Source organism: Oncorhynchus keta, chromosome 32 (assembly GCF_023373465.1).
Source record: "Oncorhynchus keta strain PuntledgeMale-10-30-2019 chromosome 32, Oket_V2, whole genome shotgun sequence".
Lineage (NCBI taxonomy): Eukaryota > Metazoa > Chordata > Actinopteri > Salmoniformes > Salmonidae > Oncorhynchus > Oncorhynchus keta.
Genome location: NC_068452.1, coordinates 36345296 through 36361396, shown reverse-complemented (window position 1 = coordinate 36361396; position 16101 = coordinate 36345296). Strand labels below are relative to the sequence as shown.

The 16101-nt window shown below is 41.7% G+C and overlaps 1 pseudogene; it reads right to left on the bottom strand.

The window, feature by feature from the left end:
- The window catches only part of LOC118364685 (uncharacterized), a 245041-nt pseudogene extending 230607 nt beyond the window's left edge, over positions 1–14434 (bottom strand).
- Between the last annotated feature and the right edge of the window lie 1667 nt (positions 14435–16101).

Below are 16101 nucleotides of genomic sequence, written 5' to 3'. Positions count from 1 at the left end.
ATCACCCTCGGTCTGGGGCTCCATGCAAAATCTCACCTCGTGGGGCATCAATGATCATGCGGAAGGTGAGGGATCAGCCCAGAACTACACGGCAGGACCTAAAGAGAGCTGGGACCACAGTCTCAAAGAAAACCATTAGTAGCGCACACAAGGTCCCCCTGCTCAAGCCAGCGCATGTCCAGGCCCGTCTGAAGTTTGCCAATGACCATCTGGATGATCCAGAGGAAGAATGGGAGAAGGTCATGTGGTCTGATGAGACCAAAATATAGTTTTTTGGTCTAAACTACACTCGCTGTTTTTGTAGGAAGAAGAAGGATGAGTACAACCCCAAGAACACCATCCCAAACGTGAAGCATGGTGGTGGAAACATCATTCTTTGGGGATGCTTTTCTGCAAAGGGGACAGGACGACTGCACCATATTGAGGGGAGGATGGGTGGGGCCATGTATCGCGAGATCTTGGCCAACAACCTCCTTCCCTCAGTAAAAGAGCATTGAAGATGGGTCGTGGCTGGGTCCTCCAGCATGACAACAATCCGAAACATACAGCCAGGGCAACTAAGGAGTGGCTCCGTAAGAAGCATCTCAAGGTCCTGGAGTGGCCTAGCCAGTCTCCAGACCTGAACCCAATAGAAAATCTTTGGAGGGAGCTGAAATCCGTATTGCCCAGCGACAGCCCTGAAACCTGAAGGATCTGGAGAAGGCCAAAATCCCTGCTGCAGTGTGTGCAAACCCGGTCAAGAACTACAGGAAACGTATGATCTCTGTAATTGCAAATAAAGGTTTCTGTACCAAATATGAAGTTCTGCTTTTCTAATGTATCAAATACTTATGTCATGCAATAATATGCAAATGAATGACTTAAATCATACAATGTGATTTTCTGGATTTCTGTTTTAGATTCCGTCTCCCACAGTTGAAGTGTACCTATGATAGAAATTATAGACCTCTACATGCTTTTTGTTCTCCCCACTGTATATGAATGCAGATGCTGATGAATAAACATCCCTGCACACAGGTGTATGCAGAGGCTGAGAGGAAGAAGTACACTAGAATGGAATAGTGTTAATATGGCTTCCATCTGGGCAATCAATTGCTGGGAATCAAGTCCTGCACTTTGTGCACAATGCGCCTACCAACTTTTAAACTATACACTTTGATAGCCTATTTTGATATTATACTATGTGTGTGTGAGTATGTGTGTTATTCGGGAGTGTTAGTGGTGGAGATGGAAAGGTCAAAACTCTGTCCATAAAGTGACTTGAATTGTGCCATTATGGACTAAAGTATCATGTCTCAAATCTGTCGACCAATATAGGCCCACATGATTCAATTATTAAAATGATCAAGCAGTTAAGACTGTGGACATCACAGGATTATGCATGCAGAGAAAGCAAAGCACTCAACACGATGTGCTGAGTAGACATGGCTAAATTACCTAACGACTCAAATGTATGGGAAGGTTACTGCCACTCCAACCCTCATCCTAGTTCTATCACCTACAGCACAATCAAACTCATACAGTGGCTTGAGAAAGTATTCACCCCCTTGGCATTTTTACTATTTTGTTTCTTACAACCTGAAATTACAATAGATTTTTGGGGGGGGTTGTATCATTTGATTTACACAACGTGCCTACCACTTTGAAGACGCAAATTTATTTTTTGTGAAACAAGAAATAAGACAAAAAAACGGAAAACTTGAGCGTACATAACTATTGACCCCCCCAAAGTCAATACTTTGTAGAGACACTTTTTGCAGCAATTACAGCTGCAAGTTTCTTGGGGTATGTCTCTATAAGCTTGGCAAATCTAGCCACTGGGATTTTTGCCCATTCTTCAAGGTAAAACTGCTCCAGCTCCTTCAAGTTGGATGGGTTCCGCTGGTGTATAGCAATCTTTAAGTCATACCACAGATTCTCAATTGGATTGAGGTCTGGACTTTGACTAGGCCATTCCAAGACATTTAAATGTTTCCCCTTAAACCACTCAAGTGTTGCTTTAACAGTATGCTTAGGGCCATTGTCCTTCTGGAAGGTGAACCTCCGTCCCAGTCTCAAATCCCTGGAAGACAAACAGGTTTCCCTCAAGAATTTCCCTGTATTTAGCACCATACATAATTTCTTCAATTCTGACCAGTTTCCCAGTCCCTGCCAATGAAAAACATCCCCACAGCATGATGCTGCCACCACCATGCTTCACTGTGGGAATGGTGTTCTCGGGACGATGAGAGGTGTTGGGTTTGCGCCAGCCAGAGTTTTCCTTGATGGCCAAAAAGCTCAATTTTAGTCTCATCTGACCAGAGTACCTTCTTCCACATGTTTGGGGAGTAATCCCACATGCCTTTAGTTGAACACAAAATGTGTTTGTTTATTTTTATTTAAGCAATGGCTTTTTCTCTGGCCACTCTCCTGTAAAGCCCAGCTCTGTGGAGTGTATGGCTTAAAGTGGTCCTATGAACAGATACTCCAATCTACGCTGTGTAGCTTTGCAGGGTTAGCTTTGGTCTCTTTGTTGACTCTGATTAGTGCCCTCCTTGCCTGGTCCGGGAGTTTTGGTGGCGGCACTCTCTTGGCAGGTTTTTTGTGGTGCCATTTTCTTTCCATTTTTTTATAATGGATTTAAAATGGTGCGCCGTGGGATGTTCAAAGTTTCTGATATTTTTTATGGTTTTCATTGCTTTGTGGTGCCCCTTGCTTAATGGTGTTGCAAACTCTGGGGCCTTTCAGAACACACATATTACTGAGGTCATGTGACACTTAAATAAAGTCCACCTGTGTGCAATCTAACTAATTATGTAACTTCTGAAGGTAATTGGTTGCACCAGATCTCATTTATGGGCTTCATAGCAATGGGGGTGAATACATATGCACAAACCACTTTTCCGGTAAAAAAAAATGTAAACAATTTTTATTTTACTTCACCGATTTGGACTATTTTGTCTATGTCCATTACATGAAATCCAAATAAAAATCTATTTAAATTACAGTTTGTGATGCAACAAAATAGGCAAAACGCCAAGGGGGTGAATACTTTTGCAAGGCACTGTACCTGACCTGTCTTTGTTTAATTGGCCTAAATGACTTGTTTTTAGAGCTGACTCCATTTAGTCGAATGGTCGATTGTTTGGTTGATCGACTGTTGGTCTACCAAGATTTTTTAGTTGAACAGTCACAGTTATTAAAATAGATTTTTTTTTATGGCAAACAACAAACCTATCTGATTCACTCCCGTCTCAGTTGACTAATCCATTGCGGAGGACGTGGGGATGGCACACCAGTATCACATTTACTGTTAATTCCCATAATTTTAAAACTAATGTTTGGTTACGTTAATTTCTGATAGTGCATTCAATATATTATTATTGTGACGTAGTTTTACGCAGAGCGCACAATCTAGGCTACACTTACGCGAAACAAGTTTTGGTTAATTTCATTCCATTTATGAGTTGTCAATTTATTCATTGTCTTTCGTTTGGATCACTCCTGTTAATCTTGAGTAAGGACATACACCTGACTACGCATAGAAGTAGGCCTACGCTACTAATCACTCAGCATGAAAGAGGAAGAAATGTCATGTTCCAATCTGGTTGAAACCTCATAAAATATGCATGCCTGATTACTTCTTATCCCTTGTGAAAATAGTATACAGCTGTCTGTACGGAGCTCACCGGCACTGGCACTGGCACTAGAAACTGAGGGCTCAGAATATTTTATACAATGTAGCAAGTTTGCTAGCACCAGCTACCAGCTGGACCAAGTTGATACAATGTTTCAAGGTCCTTGCACAGACCATGCATGATTTATAGCACATATGTCAGAGTCAAGGCCCGCGGGCCACATCCGGCCCGCGAGAAGGTTTTTTACGGCCCCTGGGATGATCTTGATTTATTATTAGAACCGGCCCGCAGACCGCAGCAAGCCGGCAGCCCGCAGATCTTTTACACGCACCAATACTACTTTTCCCACAATGCAACGGTGACGCACCGAGCAGTAGGCTGCTTCATTTCAATATTTATTGGCACAGCAGTTGTCAGCATCACAGTAAAATTAACTTTCAGATACCCATCAAAAATGGCAAAACGGAAGGTGGACACTGAGAACCGGGGTTTCAAACAAGGTGGGAGTCGGAGTATTTGTTCACGGAGGTAGCTGGAAAACCTGTGTGTCTTCTGTGTGGAGAAAGTGTGGCGGTACTGAAAGAGTATAATCTGAGACGACATTATGAAACGAAACACGCGGACAAAAACAAGAATATGGACATGGAACAAAGGCTACAAAAGGCAGAGGAATTAAAACGAGGCCTCAAATCTCGACAGGCTCTGTTCAAAAAAGCCAAATCACAAGGCCAGGCTGCTGTCAAGGCCAGTTTTATTTTGGCAGAAGAGATCGCTAAATCAGCCCGGCCATTTACGGAGGGGATTTCATCAAAAACTGCATGATTAAAGTTTGTGACGAAGTTTGCCCAGAAAAAAGGCAACTCTTTTTAAATGTGAGTCTGAGCAGAAACACCATTGCCGAGAGAGTAGACCAGTTGTCCATCAATCTAAAAGAGCAGCTTGTGAAAAAGGGAAAAGATTTCATTGCATATTCCTTGGCTGTGGATGAGAGCACCGACATTTCTGACATTGCCCAGTTGTCAATTTTCATCCGCGGAGTGGACTCCAGCCTAAGCGTGACAGAGGAGTTTTTGGCTTTACGTCCTATGCATGGCACAACTACGGGGCATGATTTGTATGATTTGTATGAAGAGGTGTCAAGATGTGTAAATGAGATGGAGCTGCCTTGGGAAAAACTCGTGGGTTTGACAACCGACGGAGCACCTGCGATGTGTGGACACAGGAGCGGACTGGTGGCGAAGATACGGGAAAAGATGCAAGAGGAAAACGCGACAGGTGAGCTGACAGCTTTTAAAGCCTTGAAAATGGAGCATGTAATGAGCATCATCACGCGCACAGTTAACTTTATCAGAGCCAAAGGTTTGAATCACCGCCAGTTCAAGGCATTTCTGACGGAGTTAGAAACGGAGCATGGTGATTTGCCTTATCACACAGAGGTGCGATGGCTAAGCCAGGGAAAGGTGCTTCAAAGATGTTTCGAGCTTCGTGAGGAGATTTGTCTGTTCTTGGACAGCAAAGGGAAAGACACAACACAACTCCGAGACGAAATGTTTCTGTGTGAAATGGCTTTTCTGTGTGACATTACGAGTCATCTGAATGCAATGAACTTGCAGCTGCAGGGTCGGGATCGTGTCATCTCTGATATGTACAGTACAGTGAAGGCATTTAAAACCAAACTGACTCTGTGGGAGACGCAGATGCGGAAAGAAAATTTGAGCCACTTTCCCAGCTGCCAGACCATGAAAGAGAAGCTCTCTACCAGTGCGTTCCCGAGCGCACAGTTGGCTGATAAAATAGGTATGCTTGCCGCTGACTTTCGACGCCGATTTGCTGACTTTGAAGCACAAAAAGCAGGTTGGAACTGCTCGGTAACCCATTTGCTGTTGACGTGGAAAGCTCACCACCAAACCTCCAAATGGAGTTGATTGACCTCCAATGCAATGATGCACTGAGGGCAAAATATGCGGCAGTGGGTGCTGCGGAGTTCGCCCGTTTCCTCCCGACACAATGCCCCAGCTGCGCATCCAGGCTGCTCAAACGTTGTCTATGTTTGGCAGCACATACCTGTGTGAACAACTGTTTTCTTTGATGAACTTGAACAAAACATCACACAGAAGTCGACTTACTGCTGAACACCTCCACTCAATTCTGAGGATTTCCTCAGCTCAGAGCCTTACCCCGAACATTGATGAACTTGTGGAAAAGATGGGACACCACCAAGTATCACCCTCAACCTCAAACAAGTGAACATTACTGTGCAATCACATATTTAGAGTTTTTACTCAGTTCAAGTTTAAAAGTTAAAGTTTAATATTTGTTTTCACTGCATGTTACTTCTCCTTAAACAAAGTGTTGTTTTTGATTAATAGATTTTTGCACTTTATTTTATTGTATTTCAATCCAATTATATTTTAAAATATTTCAGTTGAGTGGATGATAGAAAATTGCTATTATTGTTTTTTTCTTTGAAGTAAATTTAGCCCACTTTTGCTAAAATAGAAAATATAGGCTACTGATGGTGCCTTGAATACCGGTTTCTTTCATTTAATGTTCATGTTATGGGGATTTTTATATAAAGGAAATTTGTCTTTTGTGTCTGTTGAAAATTAAAGATTACTGACAGAGCCATAAGAAAATATTGCTTTATTTATCTGATCATATTGGAATATATTTGTTAGGTTTTCAGTAGGTTCAATTAGGTTCACTAGACTATATGCGTCATTTAAAAAATTTTCAATGAACATTCGAACAGTCCGGCCCTCGGCTTGTAGCTAAATTTTTTATTTGGCCCTCCGTCCATTTGACTTTGACACCCCTGATTTATAGGATAGATTTATTTTACATTTTAATTAAGATATTTTCTACCTGCAGGCTGCAATGTTTTATTTGTTGGCTTTATGTAGGCGATTTTTACATGTTGGCAATGGTAATAAGAAGTTACTTTTAGAATAGTCTAATTGTCATTCAGGTACAATGATTAGCCACATGAAATAGATTGAGATATGAAGACTTTATGATAAATTGAATGAAATTAAACTTTAACAAAAATGTGTATATAAAATCATAACTTGCACGGAGATCAGTAGAAATGGTACGATAAATTGGCACTCCAAAGTTGCCGACCGCTGGTGTAGCCTATTACCTGCAACTTCAGAAGCATAATGGCAGAATCAACAAAAGCCAGCAGCAGAGGGCAGCAAGAGGAGGAGAGTCATGTACAGGTTGATATTGCTCTCTGGCTTCCTCTTGAGTAATATGTTTGTCTTAATTTTTAAGTGCTTAAATAGATCAGACAAGCTCTGTAGCCTAAATATAGTTGATTTTATTAAATCATAGGGTGTGTCTATGGAAAAATACACGTTTTCAAATTTCTACCAATCGATTGGTTGAAAGAACAGATGACTCTCGATCGACCAAGATTTTATTTAGTCAAGGACAGTCCTACTTGTTTTGTAGCCGGTGACAATGACACAAATGTTCCAGCGAGCAATGATCAGCTCTGCAAAGCTCTTCAAGTGGTCATCTGCTATTTTAAGATGTAATCATGCATTTGTTGTTAGCCACTTCTATTCCTCTTAAAACACATTTGTTACTGTAAACATGCACCGGGTATCTAATCAGACAAGGAGTTTTATTGTAAAGCTAGGCCTTTAAGTGGCAAATAGTTTTTCTGAAGTCGATAGGTTAATTGGCCCAATAAAGGTTAATTGGCCCAAGAAACGAACATGACAAATGGAGTATGCAGACCTGAAAAAACATGAACAGCAATGATAATATAGGCTAATAGATTTATATGACCTTTCTTGGTCATGCTAGATACTGCGTTTAACTTGGAACATTGTTCTACTCAGAAGTATAGTATATAAGGAGTCAAAGAGACTGTTTTTTTATGTCAGAAGTTAATGGTTATCTGTAGGAGCCAGATGGCTTTCGAATATGTTGGGTGGACGGTAGGAAATCACAGGATTGCTATAGGGGAAGTGGATGGACATCTGTGGATTGGGTGAATGAGGGATTGAGGTCAGCTCAGATACCCTGAATGGAGAAATTATGGCTTATTACCCTCTTCCTGTCGAACCATAACAGATGTAAGGATTGGAGAGAAGGAGGAGAGTCTAAATTGGAGTATATATACTTGTGCTGGTGGAAACATGTGTCTGAATGCAGCTGTATCAACCCTTTGGGAAGAATAAACTTAGTTAAGCTTTCATAAAGGTCCGTTAGGTTCTAATTCTCAGATTAAGGAACTCAAACAGTAAAAATGAATAAGACTTAAACAATTTGTCCTTGATTATTCAAGCTTAATATACACTTCATTAAAAAAGGCATTGTTGAAAACTTGTTTCTAATTGGCTAGAAGGGCATTTAGTGTAGGCAGTAATACCAGACAGATGGACAGTTGGAAAATATCTAAATGACTGCAACAAGTAGACCTTACATGCTACAAAGTTACATAAAGTTAAACCATCAACATAGGTGCTCCATGGATGTTTCCCCTTTAAACACATAGATAATAACACAATTAAAATAGAAATATGTTTTTCCTATTAATGTTAAGTAATAGGAACAAATCTCAAAAGAGTAAGATGTGAGAAGACCACCTACCATATCCATAAGTTCACAACCTACCTGTAAATAAACTGGTGCTCTTCCTGACAGTTTTCTGAAGATCCTGGTCTATGACCTCACAGGTGAAGACCTTCCCCTGATTCCACTCCTGCTGTGCTACTATGATATGACTGGTTACTACCACACGTCCGTCTTCCCCCATCCTTATCTCATTGGCTGCTGCAAACCTCTGCTCAGACCCTGATAACCACTTGATTTGAGGGTTAAAGCCCCACCCAGAACACATGAGTTTCTGGGTCCCTAAGCCTGACGTCTCCTCACTGCGAACTAGAAGGAGCTCCATGGACGGTTCACCTGGAAACAACAAACACTTTTCCATCTTCAACCAACAATGGAAACCTAATTTCACGTTGGCAAGCAGATTTTATATAAAATAATTTAGATGCTATCATAAGGTAAGTATGAGAGAAGTTCACCTACCAAAAAGCTTTCCTATGGAGTTAGACACCCAGCTGTTGGAGTAGCATTGGTTCACTTTACAGGTGAAAGTGTTGTCTGTCTTCCAGTGTGATGTGGGGACAGAGAAGCGTCTGATGATTGAATGGGGATCTTTGCAGGCAGGCAGATCAACATACTGTTTCTCAGGGAAATCAACCCCGTTGGCCTGAAAGGTGACGTAGAGGTCACTGGAGGAGAGTTGTGTGATGGCACACTCCAGCACAGCACTGTCTCCATCCAGTAAGTCTGGGAGAGACCTCCTGATCAGAACTGTGGGAGTGCTGCTCACTGCAGGTCCTGGAGAACACACACAGAGGAAAACGATCAACAGGAAGTGTACTGCCAGGATGCAATGACCAACTAGCAAGTGTCTTCATAGACATTTTCAACCTCTCCCTGTCCGAGTTTGTAATTCCAACATGTTTAAGCAGACCACCATAGTGCCTGTGCCCAAGAATACTAAGGTAACCTGCCTAAATGACTAAAGAGCCTTAGCACTCACGTCTGTAGCCATGAAGTGCTTTGAAAAACTGGTCATGGCTCACATCAACACCATCATCCCAGAAACCCTAGACCCACTTCAATTTGCATACCGCCCCAACAGATGATGCAGTTTCTATTTTGCTCTCCACACTGCCCTTTCCCACCTGGATAAGAGGAACACATATGTGAGAATGCTATTCATTGACTACAGCTCATCATTCAACACCATAGTGCCCTCAAAGCTCATCACTAAGCTAAGGACCTTGGGACTAAACACCTCCCTCTGCAACTGGATCCTGGACTTCCTGACCGGCCGCCCCCAGGTGGTAAGGGTAGGTAACAACACATCTGCCACGCTGATCATCAACACAGGGGCCCCTCGGGGGTGCGTGCTCAGCCCCCTCCTGTACTCCCTGTTCACTCATGACTGCACGGCCAGGCACGACTCCAACACCATCATTAAATTTGCCCATGACAAAACAGTGGTAGGCCTGATCACTGACAACAACGAGACAGCCTATAGGGAGGAGGTCAGAGACATGGCTTTGTGGTGCCAGGACAACTACCTCCACCTCAACATGATCAAGACAAAGGAGATGATTGTGAACTATAGGAAAAGAGGACCGAGCACACCCCCATTCCCATCGACAGGGCTGCAGTAGAGCAGGTTGAGAGATCAAGTTCCTTGGTGTTCACATCACCAACAAACTAACATGGTCAAAGCACACCAAGACAGTCGTGAAGCGGGCATGACAAAACCTATTCCCCCTCAGAAGACTGAAAACATTTGGCATGGTTCCTCAGATCCTCAAAGGTTTCTACAGTTGCACCATCAAGAGCATGGTTGCATCACTGCCTGTTATGGCAACTGCTCGGCATCCATCCGCAAGGCACTACAGAGGGTAGTGCGAACGGCCCACTACATCACTGGGGCCAAGCTTCCTGCCATCCATGACCTCTATACCAGGCGGTGTCAGAGGAAGGCCAGAAAAATGGTCAAAGACTCCAGCCACCCTAGTCATAGACTGTTCTCTTTGCTTTTGCGCGGCAATTGGTACCGGAGCGCCAAGTCTAGGTCCAAGAGGCATCTAAGCAGCTTCTACCCCTAAGTTGTAAGACTCCTGAACATCTCGTCAAATGGCTACCCAGAGTATTTGCACTGCCACCCCCCCTCTCCACACCACTGCCACCCTTTTGTCATCTATGCTTAGTCACTTTAATAACTCTACCTACATGTACATACTACCTCAACTAACCGGTGTCCCCGCACATCGACTCTGTACCGGCACCCCCCTGTATATATTGTTATGATTTACTGCTGCTCTTTAATTATTTGTTACTTTTATCTCTTATTCTTATCCATATTTGTTGAAACTGCACTGTTGGTTAGGGACTCGTAAGAAAGCATTTCACTGTAAGGTCTACACCTGTTGTATTCAGCGCATGTGACTAATAACATTTGATTTGAACATGATAAATTAATATTCATCTGGCTTAATGACTATACACGTTCATTTTATGTGGTAGAATTGTTGAAATAAATGACAACTTTGCTGCTGCAGTATCTCTGAGTATATGAAAAAATAGATACCTTCTAACCTTTAACTTTGCTGGTCTTCTCTGAGGAGTTGAAGCAGCGATGTTCAGCTCTGCATGTTATTGTGTTCAGGGTCTTCCATTGGCTTGAGGAAAGAGTCAGGTTACCGCTGATGCTCTCAGATGTGCTTCTGGCCTGGTTCACTGGGGTCCTGCTGGTTGTGTCCTTTCCATCCAGAAGCCAGGTCACGTTGGCATCATACACAGAGTGGACCACACATGTAGCTGTTACCTCAGTCTGTGTCATCACTGTCCTGAATCTGGGGGTCTCCAGGTGGATGGATAGAGTAGAAGAGGGAAACGCTGAGAGGAAAACAGATGGAGAATTCACAAGACATGCATATATGGATTGTTACTATGTCTTTCAATTGTACACTTTTCTATACCCATCCTCTGGCCCAATACACAGTGCCGTCACTGAAACCCACCTGAGCAAATGCTGGTGGTCCTGGAGACTGGTGGTCCTTGTGATGCATTTAGGGTGACCTTGCATGTGACCTCTGACCCTTGAGTCCATTGGCTTTGGTCCAGCTCCAGCTGGCTGCTCAGGCTGAAAGTGTTCTCCTCACCTTCCACACTCTGCAGCTTTTGCTGGACTGGAGGGGTGGTCACAGTCCTGCCATCCACTTGCCACTCCACACTCAGCTTGTCAGGGTAGAACCCACTCAGGAGGCAGAAGAGTCCAACCTTCGATCCTTCCTCCATGCCTTCCCAGAGAGGGTGCAGTTTGATGTTTGGAGGAATGACCCGCTGCACTAATACAAAGTGTAAATGCCATAATGTGCCTTGAAATTCAGTGCCACTCAGATTTTTGAGTACAGTTGAAGTCAGAAGTTTACATTAAAACTCGTTTTTCAACCACTCCACAAATGTCTTGTCTGTCTTGTCTGACGAACTATAGTTTGTGAACATCTACTTTGTGCATGACACAAGTAATTTTCCCAACAACTGTTTACTTAATTCCAGTGTGTCAGAAGGTTATATACACTAAATTGACTATGCCTTTAACCTGTTAGACCTATAGGGGCAGTATTTCATTTTTGGATAAAAAGACGTGCCCGTTTTTAGCGCAATATTTTGTCACGAAAATATGCTCGACTATGCTTGGAATTGATAGTTTCGGAAAGAAGACACTCTGACGTTTCCAGAACTGCAAAGATTTTCACTGTGAGTGCCATAGAACAAAATCTACAGGCAAAACCAAGATGTTTGAGTGACCAGGAAATCAACAGGATTTCTGGAGGCACGTTTTCCATGATCGCCTTATATGGCTGTGAATGCGACAGGAATGAACGGACACTTCCTATCGTTTCCCCCAGGTGTCTGCAGCATTGTGACGTATTTGTAGGCATATCATTGGAAGATTGACCATAAGAGCCTACAATTACCAAGTGTCCCGCACGGTGTCTGCGTGGAAATTGGTGCGCAAAAGTCAGGTACCAGTATTTTTCCATCCGAATCAGAGAAGAATGCACGCTTCCAGGGACGGCATTTCAATGAAGAGATATATGACAAAACACCTTGAGGATTGATTCAAACAACGTTTTCCATGTTTCAGTCGATATTATGGAGTTAATTCGGAAAAAGTTCGACGTTTAGGTGACTGAATTTTCGGTTAGTTTCGGTAGCCAAATGCATAGTAACAAAACGGAACGTTGTGTCCTACACAAGCATCTTTCAGGAAAAACTGGACATCTGCTATGTAACTGAGAGTCTCCTCATTGAAACATCTGAAGTTCTTCAAAGGTAAATTATTTTATTTGATCCCTTTGCTGGTTTTTGTGAATGTTGCGTGCTAAATGCTAACGCTAAATGCTAAGCTAGCTATCACCACTCTTACACAAATTATTGATTTTCTCTGGTTCTAAAGCATATTTTGAAAATCTGAGACGACAGGATTGTTAAGAAAAGGATAAGCTTGAGGGCAGGCATATTTATTTCATTTCATTTGCAATTTTTAGAAATCGCTAATGTTGCGTTATGGTAATGAGCTTGAGGCTGTAGTCACGATCCCGCATGCGGGATGGGGCGGCCTAAGACAGCTTGGAAAATTCCAGAAAATTATGTCATGGCTTTAGAAGCTTCTGACTCATGGCTTTAGAGGCTTCTGCTAATTTACATAATTTGAGTCAATTGGAGGTGTACCTGTGGATGTATTTCAAGGCCTACCTTCAAACTCACTGCTTGACATCATGGGAAAATCAAAAGAAATCAGCCAAGACCTCAGAAAAAAACTGTAGACCTGCAGAAGTCTGGTTCATCCTTGGGAGTAATTTCCAAATGCCTGAAGGTACCACGTTCATCTGTACAAACAATAGTATGTAAGTATAAACACCATGGGACCGCGCAGCCATCATATCGCTCAGGAAGAGACGCATTCTGTCTCCTAGAGATGAACGTACTTTGGTGTGAAAAGTGCAAATCAATCCCAGAACAACATTGTGAAGATTCTAGAGGAAACAGGTACAAAAGTATCTATATCCACAGTAAAACGAGTCCTATATCGACATAACCTGAAAGGCCACTCAGCAAGGAAGAAGCCACTGCTCCAAAACTGCCATAAAAAAAGCCAGACAATGGTTTGCAATTGCACATGGGGACAAAGATCATACTTTTTAGAAAAAAAGTCAAAAATAGAACTGTTTGGCATAATGACCATCGTTATGTTTGGAGGAAAAGGGGGGACGCTTGCAAGCCGAAGAACACCATCCCACCGTGAAGCACGGGGGTGGCAGCATCATGTTGTGGGGGTGCTTTGCTGCAGGAGGGACTGGTGCACTTTAAAAAATAATTGCCACAATAATAACACTTCACAAAACATATGGCATCACGAGGGAGGTAAAGTATGTGGATATGGTGAAGCAACATCTCAAGACATCAGTCAAGAAGTTAAAGCTTGGTTGCAAATGGTTCTTCCAAATGGACAATGACCCCAAGCATACTTCCAAAGTTGTGTCAAAATGGTTAAGGACAATGAATGTCAAGGTATTGGAGTGGCCATCACAAACCCCTGACCACAATCCCATAGAAAATGTGTGGGCAGAACTGAAAAGGTGTGTGCGAGCAAGGAGGCCTACAAACCTGCTTTGTCAGGAGGAATGGGCCAAAATTCACCCAACTTATTGTGGGAAGCTTGTGGAAGGCTACCCGAACCATTTGACCCAAGTTAAACAATTTAAAGGCAATGCAACCAAATACTAATTGAGTGTATGTAAACTTCTGACCCACTGGGAATGTGATGAAAGAAATAAAAGCTGAAAGAAATCATTGTCTCTACTATTATTCTGACATTTCACATTCTTAAAATAAAGTGGTGATTATAACTGACCATAGACAGGGTATTTGTTGAAAACTGAGTTTAAATGTATTTGGTTAAAGGTGTATGTAAACTTCAACTGTATGTTTTATGATGTAAAAAAAAGTCATATTATAAACCTTCAATCAAAGTCGATATACCTTTTATTCTGTAGTTCAAGCTAAGATTTGCAATATTTAGAGAAAACGATGATGTTCCTAAATCCATGTAAATTTAAGAGTTGGGTTTTTTAATTCTCTTTTTATACATTCCACACAAAAACAAACAAGTAAATAAACATATAGGGCCTACATGCGAATGACAACTTCCCAAAACATACAAACAGTGACTGCATCTCTTCTGCCCAGATCCGCATGCTCGAACGCCCATCCTTAGTGCCTGCATTATTGGTTGCCACTTGGTATTAAAAAAATGTACCAATATTTGTGCCAGTTTTTTCTCAGTCGCCATGCAATTTCAATATTTACATAATAAATCAATAGATTTTTCCATTTTGTCATTGATGGCAGCTTGATTGACTTCCAAGTTTTTAGTATATGTTTAAAAAAAACGAGTGATGAGAAAATAATCATCCAGCCAATTGTGTATCTCACTATACCCCATATGTAATGTCTTGAAATATGCAGACAGACAGATTAAAAGTAATTTTACATTGTAATAGTTCTGACTGGAAATGTTCTACCTCCGCCCACAACTTCTGAATATTAAAGCATTCCCAGAGAGCAAGGATTATCGAGTCATTGTTAGTTTTACACTTAAGTCATGACTATGCTTTTGTGCTGTAGAATGGCCTTTCAGGGAATCTGAGTAGACTGGAGAATTGCTATTCATTCTCCCGGTCCACTCCAGGGTTTTGCATGGTTTCTGCCTTATCCAGTGCATGTAGATGCTTGTCATTTTAGGTTTTACAGGCTTTACATGACAATTTAACAATGTCTTCAGGTCTTTTCACCTGAGATGGAGACTGTTATTATATCAAGCTGGATCAAACACCTGCGAAACCAAATTTCAACATTAAGTTGGATATCAAATCCAATTGTATAAGTCACATGCGCAGAATACAACAGGTGTAGGTAGACCTTACAGTGAAATGCTTAATTACAAGCAGAAAACGTTTGAGCTCTGTCATTGCCAACAAAGGGTATATAACAAAGTATTGAGATAAACTTTTGTTATTGACTAAATACTTATTTTCCACCCTAATTTGCAAATAAATTCATTAAAAATCATACAATGTGATTTTCTGGATTTTTTTTCGAATTTTGTCTGTCATAGTTGAAGTGTACCTATGATGAAAATTACAGGCCTCTCTCATATTTTTAAGTGGGAGAACTTGCACAATTGTTGGCTGACTAAATACTTTTTTGCCACACTGTATGTCTGTCTATTTTGCCAAATCTCTCACAATGTGTATATTTAGATTGCTTGAAATTGGACACCATTTTAAATATGAGAATCTCCTCTTTCCAATTATGTAAGGCTGGAAAGCGTACTCCGTTGTCATCAAACACTAGGCTCCGAAATACCTTTTGTCCCCCATTGTATTCCTATGGAGAGGCATGCTGGTATATTTCGCAAGTCTGACACCATTTAAAATCGGAATAATCTCCTCTTTCTAAGTACATAAGGTTGGGAAGCGTACTATGCTGTCATTGACCGCTATACCAGAAAGTCAAAAGTTACAATGTTTTCCCTACTTAGTCATCATGCAGACATAAGCGCACATTTTTGAGTTTCTTAGTGGTAAAATAAAAAGGGATACATTTTCTGGTGCATTTAGGCGAAATGTATGGGCTCACACTAGTGGTCCAGCTTAGCCAACGTTCTTTTGCCATTTTTCAGCCTTGGGTGAATTTTGACTCGTTCTATTGTCCAGCCTATCATTAAACGGAAGAAAAAAAGCATCAGGTCCGTGGTGGCGAGTAATCACTGTTCTGATTTGTAGAAGTTATTTTCGGTCACTAAGAGACGGTAGCAGCAACATACAAACAAAATAAATTAACAAATTAAAATCACAAACGA